At 36.9% G+C, this 7,089-nt stretch overlaps 1 pseudogene; it reads right to left on the bottom strand.

The window, feature by feature from the left end:
* Positions 1-277: 277 nt before the first annotated feature.
* LOC132692947 (DNA-directed RNA polymerases I, II, and III subunit RPABC4 pseudogene) lies at positions 278-6,813 on the bottom strand (annotated as a pseudogene).
* Positions 6,814-7,089: the final 276 nt, after the last annotated feature.

Genomic DNA, 7,089 nt, shown 5'->3' with positions numbered 1-7,089 from the left:
TAGCTCAAGTGTTTGGTTTCTCCCTTGCCCGCAGACCATGGCTCGTTTTCTGAGCACACACCCTGTCCATGCTTCTGTGTTTCGTAAATATATGGGGGAAAAGTGTACACTGAACAGGAAAAATGCACCTCCTTTTCTAACTGAGGGGGTCAGTTAAAGAATTATTGGGAAAGAAGGAAAAAATATAGCCTCTCCACTTAGTGCAAAATTAGTTGCAATAAATACCTAAGCAATGTCACAGACAAAGCAGTGACTTTGAAATTATATGTGATTCCTATCAGAGCTTTAAAATGGCGTTGTGTTTGATTCTAGAAACTACCTGACCGAAGCCTTCTACATCTTCTGCAGCCATTGTTTCATCTGTTTGAGAAACAGAACCAATGACGAAGCTGAGCCTACAGAAAAGATTGATGTTAGCTCACAGGGATCAAGCCCTGAGTAAGAAACACCTTGACAGTGATAATGTCGGAGGCTCCAGTGGTTTATGCCAAATATGCTTTCAGCAACTTAGAGAGGTTTCCTCGTATCTCTATCTGATTAGGATTTTGTTAAAGGAGCATAGGTTGCATTCTATCAATTGCAATTTCAGTATCTATTAAGATGATCAGAGGCTTCTCTCCTTTAATCTGTTGATATTTGTTCGTTAGTTCTTTTTCTTTTTTTTTTAAAGTTTATTTATTTATTTATTTATTTATTTATTTATTTGGAGAGTAAGGAGAGGCAGAGAGGGAGAGAGAGAATCCCAAGTAGGCTCTGCTCTATCAGTGTGGAGCCAGGCAAGGGGCTCAATCTCATGAATCATGAGATCATGACCAAGAGTTGGACGCTTAACTGACTGAGCCACCCAGGGGCCCTCCTTAGTAGTTTTCTTAATAAATTGCGGTCTTTTTGCATTTCTAGCATGAAAACTTTGTTGGTCTCAATACCTTAGGCTTTCAATATAGTTCATGGCTCACTTTGCTGATATTTATATAGGGGTTTTGCCCATATTTTAAATACCAAATTAACCACTACTTCATGTGTTATTCTTTAGGTTTCTTCTCCTTCTTCTCCTCCTCCTCCTTCTCCTTTTTAAAACTTTTTTTAATGTGCATTTGTTATTGAGACACAGAGAGAGACAGAGCATGAGCATGGGAGAGGCAGAGAGAGGAGACACAGAATCCGAAGCAGGCTCCAGGCTCCGAGCTGTCAGCACAGAGCCCGATGCAGGGCTGGAACTCACAGACCATGAGATCATGACCTGAGCCCAAGTTGGAAGCTTAACCGACTGAGCCACCCAGGCGCCCCTTCCTCTTCTTATTCTAAATGGAGTTAAAATACACGTAACATAAAATTTACAATCTTAACCATTTTTAAATGTACAGTTCAGTGATGTGAAATATATTCACATTGTTGTGCAACCATCACTACCATCCATTCCCTAATTCTTTTCATCTTGTGAAGTTGAAACGAAGCTGAAACCATACCCAGTCTCCTCTTTCTCCGTCCTGGAAACCACCATTATACTTTTTGTCTTCATGATTTTGATTACTCTAAGTACATCATATAATTTAGGTGTATAAGATATCCCTATCTTATGTAAAAAGTGGTTTGTTCTTCATTTGACTCGTTCTCTAAAATGAGTATGACAGTATAACACAATGGCATTACTAGGAAAATATGTTCATCCTCCAGTAAAATTCTGTATGCACAAATCAATAGTCAGTCTTATTCTGAGAAAAATATGCTCTATAAAAAATGTTCACACCGTACACTAAATTAAATTCAGTTTTGGTAATGTTTTCGTTTCCAAAATGAAGAAACATTTTCTTAATCTAAAAAAAAGAACATTTGGGGTGCCTGGGTGACTCATTTGGTTGAGTGTCCCAACTCTTGATTTTGACTTAGGTCATGATCCCAGGGTTGTGGGATCGAGCTCCATGCTGAGCATGGAGCCTACTTGAGACTCTCTCTCTCTCTCTCTCTCTCTCTCTCTCTTTCTCTCACTCCCTTTCTCTCTCTCTCTCCCTTTTCCCTTTTCTTCCACTTTTCCACTCTCTTTAAAATAAAATTTAAAAAATATAAATAAATAACATTCAATATTTATTTTCTTAAGTGTTTAATTTTCTTTAAGTGTAACAAATTTTGAAATTTAGGGAGATTAATGACTTTTCTATTCTACATCATTTAACTTGAGTTTTTAACCTAATATTCTGCTTCTATTATGAATGTTTTAAAAACATTCTTCCATATGGGTGCTTTTATTTAATCTTATTCTGCTTGTCTAGTAAGGGTTTGAGACTTGCCAATATGTTTGTAGAAGATACTGCTAGCTGTTTAACAAATTGACATTGGGTTCTTCTTTGGGCTCATAATTAGACTGTATATCCAAGCCCCCAAAGCAGGTAGGTGAGGCCATTTTCCTGAGTTCTAGCCAGAGACTGTGAACGGAAGTGGTGGGGATCCCTTTCAGGCCTGGCCATAAGAAAGTTCTATGTCTATACCTCCGCGTTCTTTTTCTCTTCCTATTGAATGGGGGTAACAATGGCATCTGTTTACATCGAAAGCCACATAATGGAGATGGCAAAGGCTCAGTTAGCTGGGTTCTGGAATGACCACCTGGAGGTAGGCTCAGTCTGCTGGAGTCACCTTTCCTAGACTGTGCATGTCAATATGAGATAAGGTTCTATGCATATGAGAGATTCCACAGCATATTTGTTACTCTCTATTATAACTAGTGTTACTGATTAATACCAGGATTCATAATTTGAGGTAAGACAAAAGGAGAAAGTAGAATAGGGTGGGGACAATAGATTAAGAATTAGGCAAGAAAACCAAAACCAAAAAACACTACACTATTGTAATCTCTATACTTACTATGAGAGTGGTACAGATTTGGTTCTAAGATAACTAGCAATGCATGAGACTAAGGCATTCTGATTAATAAGCAAATTACCATATAAGAAAATTAATGTGAGCAATTTCACAAGATGAAGTATGAAGTATGATAATGTAGGGATTTCTCTTGCCATTCAACCTAAAGTAGTAATTGTGTAAAAGTGTTTCCCACAACTTTAGGGTCAATATTCTTAAGTGTTTCAAAGACTGTTTTAATAATCCCCAGTACATGTTGATGTCATGACACTGGAGCTCCTTTTAAGTAAAAATAATTTGGATGGGGTAAAAATGAAATAGTTTGAATTCACATTTCTCGATTGATCTAGACTGATAGAGGAGTATATACAATATTATCTGGTCCAGTGGGCTAGTCTCTGAAAACTAACTTCATGCAGCTAAAGCCAGCTGAATTCACAAGCATATGTCATATATGATGTGTGAGTAGAGTTAACATTCTTTTATGAACTCTGAGAATCCCAGCAATCATGGGTGTCATATCAGAAGGTCTTCCTCTGGTCAAAAGGATGTCAAAAGAGGAACAGATTTTATGTTTTAAGATTTTTTTTAAAGTACAAATCTCTGAACATTTATTGAGCATACATTACGTGCTCCACACTGGACCAAGCTTGATATCATAGCAGTTTTTCTTGTTTAGAATTTATAATCTAGATCAGATGTCATGGGCCCTCTTAAGAGAGGACTCTGTATCACATTGTAACGTCAGGAAGCTACACTCAAGTTAAACTCTAAAAAGTTCAGAGAAGGACACCAGAAAAGGTCATTTCAGGCAGAGAGAAAAGCATAAGAAAAGGCACAGGCAGGAAAGAAATAAGACCTGTTACCTCCTTAAGGAGCTATAAATATCTCCTTAAAACCAAAAGACAAAGTGAGAGGTGGGTTGAAGAGGTGACAGAGGTAAGAAAGGAGTCAGGTTACCAAAGACCAAATATACTATTCCCAAGAGTTAATTTTATCTGAATGAGGAACCACTGAAGATTCTCAGCAGGACAGAGCCACGAAATTTATATTTGAGAAAGAGCAATCTGAAGAGGATGGAGGACAAGAAGGTCAGTAGCCGAGAGATCAATCCTAAGGCTTAATACAATCATTGGTGGAAAATGGTAATAATTAGAATAATGGTGATAATAATAGCTAGCCTTTATTAGGCTGAAAGCCTTTATGGATTATTTCATTTTGTCTTGTGACAAACCTTTGAGATAAGTGCTATTATTTCATGTTTATCCTACAAATAAGGAAAATGAACCCTGGTCAAATCACGCTGCCAGCTAACAAGGGGCACTGTGGGTATTTGGTCCCAAAGCCTTTCACTGATGCCCATAGTGTCTACTGGGCATCTGAGTATGAACCAATCCATCAGTAAGTCATATTAGCTCAACTTGAAAATGTATACAACCACCTGCTTCCTCCTTCCTCCAAGCTACCACCCTGGCCCAGCCACCATTATTGTTGGCCTGAATTATCACAGGTGGCTCCTAATTGGGCTTCCTCGCTGTCACCTGTCTCTGTATTGTTCATTGTCACAGAACAGCTTGAGTAATCTTTTGAGTTTTAAACTGTGTCACTCTCCTGCTTACTGCCCCAGTGGCTTCCTATTACAAGACCCTAAGTGTGCTGGCCTCCACCTACCTTGAGGCAAGCTTACTTCCTACCCACAGCTTTTACACTAGCCGTTTCCTCTATTTCAGGAATGCTCCTTCCCCTTGTCTTTCTATGGCAGGTTTCCTCTCATCCTTGAGCCCTCTGCTCGAATGACCATTCTCTCTTGACTAACTTCCTACATGGAACCTAGAAGGGATGAAGATGTGCGTGTATTTATATGTGTGAAAAGGCAACTTATTTTTGCATTTCTCAGTTTACACTTTCTTACCTTACATATTTTATTCTTCCTTAAGACTGGTCATTTCTGACTTCATCTGTTATTTTTGAATTTTTCATAAGTTCAGTCTCTGAATATAGTTTCCGAGTCTCGCAGCACTATTTCCATCATAATTCCTACGCTTTGATAATAAAGCCGAAATTAAAAGAAATGAAGTGAACTGGCCTATCACTGAGGAGCAGGGCTAGATTTTAACCAATTTCTAGTGCTTTTCCCATAGGCATGGATATCCTTTTCATGAAAAGCAAGTACATAGTTGTTGGTCAGTGGTTTAGTAGGGGGCAAGTTATGTGTTAACTTCAAATTCAGACTAACTGGTATTTATATTTATGAGCACCATTCAAAATAATCTTTTAAAAGCAATTTTATATTTATTTTCCCATTTTTCCCTTAAAACTGTCAAGGTAGGCAAGAGGTCACATCAGCCCCATTTTATAGATGAAGGAGACGTAGAACTAGGTAATTGCTTGAAATGGCAGTGTTGCATTCTAGGGGTAATACTTTTTCCATTAAACTGCTGTCTAGTTAACAAAATAACAATATTTAATTTAAGTATTGGTATCCAAAGGACCTGTGGCCAAATTAAGAACAGTTAAGAGTAGAATAACTATATTTTTCAATGAGGTGGGGTTTGTTTAAAGGCTCTCATAGAGCTATCACATTTATGGGAATTCCTCTGTCTAAAAAGGTCAAGAACATGGCACAATTACAGAATTACAAAAGGTGTGCTAAAGGAAAACCTGAACCAATGAAACACTGACAATTTGAGCATGGCAGTTCTTTGTATAGGATGTAATACATTTGTAGACTTAGTATTCAAGGATGGTTATAGAAACACAGGTGTTTTTGAAAACTGGCATAGATAAATTTTTGAATGTCCCAGACACATAGATATTAATAGAGCTATTAATAATTGGGATATATTTAATCTTCAAAATGTTAAGGAGGCCACCAGGTTCTTCCATAATGATGGAATCCTGGAAAAGATGGAGTATATGTGTGATCATCAATTCCATATCCCTAAGATCAAGGCAAAAGTCTTAAATATTTATCCAATAATTCAGGGTAAACTAATCCCTTTTATTTTTATATCCTGAAGGATTTTTTTTTTACCTTAATAAAGGATTACACTTCGGAAACTGCACCTGTCCTATGAGAATGCTTCATCCATTTCCTTGGGATTGATTTTGACTTACAGAAAACAATCATTAAAGTTTCTTTCTTATGGAAGTATTGAATCACTATAAGTGAAACTAATATAAAGTAATATAACACTATGTTAACTAACTGGAATTAACATAAAAAACTTAAGAAAAAAACTCTTTTTCTGTTCCCAAGATTTAAAAAGATAGTCAAGCATTAAATGAAGATACAGAAAGGCCTATATCAAGTAACAAATGAAAAATATAACTCCAGACCATGTATGCACACCGATAGTAAGTGCGTCGGTATGTTCTCTACAGTGTGATGCTAGAGAGTTTACAGTTGGTGATGTCAAACAGTGGTTTCCAAGGAACTTATTTAATCAGTCCTTTAGAGAGCTCTAGAAACCTTCATTTTTAACAATTGCCCCTGAGGATTCTAGGCTTTGATTAAAAGTGTGGTTTGGGGAAGCACTTTTTAACCTTCATTGTGTGTCAGATTATGTACACAGTAAAATTAAAGTGTAAATCATGTAGTTGAACAAAAAATAATTTTCTTATAAACTATTAATAGACACCTAAATGCACTGTGATTTAAAAATGAAATCGTGTATATTTTGCTGTATTCATAAAGAGAGTATGCTAATGAAAAACTTGTAACAATGAAAAGCAAAACAGCAAATCCAAATCCAAATGAAGGTATTTCTCTGAATTCCATGTTTTGTTGAGAATCAAAAGCCACCAATCTTTTAATTCTTTTTTTGTACATTATTCTGTATGCATGTTCTCTGCATCCAACTGCATCCCAGGATTTTATGTCATTTTCTGTGTGACATTTCCCAGAGATATGTGTTGTTGGCTGCTGCTTTGGGGTTGAATATCCTTCTGACTATCCATTGCCCATCCCCATGTAGCATGGAGACACTTCTCACTTGGCACTTACAAACAGATTCTGGCTCATCACGGTGTGGCCAAGATCCTCTCTTTTTACCACTATTGCAAAATTGTCTTCCCATCACATTTCTCATAGAAATGCAAATCCAGATATTTTCACCGTGACTTTTGTCATGTTCATGCAATTCCAAACAATAAAGGTAAATCAGGTATTTCAGTATAATAGTAAAAATCCAGTGAAATTCTCTGGTTTTGTTTATGTTTCTTATAGTCTCAGTC

The sequence above is a fragment of the Panthera onca genome, chromosome B1 (assembly GCF_046562875.1).
Source record: "Panthera onca isolate mPanOnc1 chromosome B1, mPanOnc1 haplotype 2, whole genome shotgun sequence".
NCBI classification, from domain to species: Eukaryota; Metazoa; Chordata; class Mammalia; order Carnivora; family Felidae; genus Panthera; species Panthera onca.
This window is presented reverse-complemented; position numbering and strand designations above follow the sequence as displayed.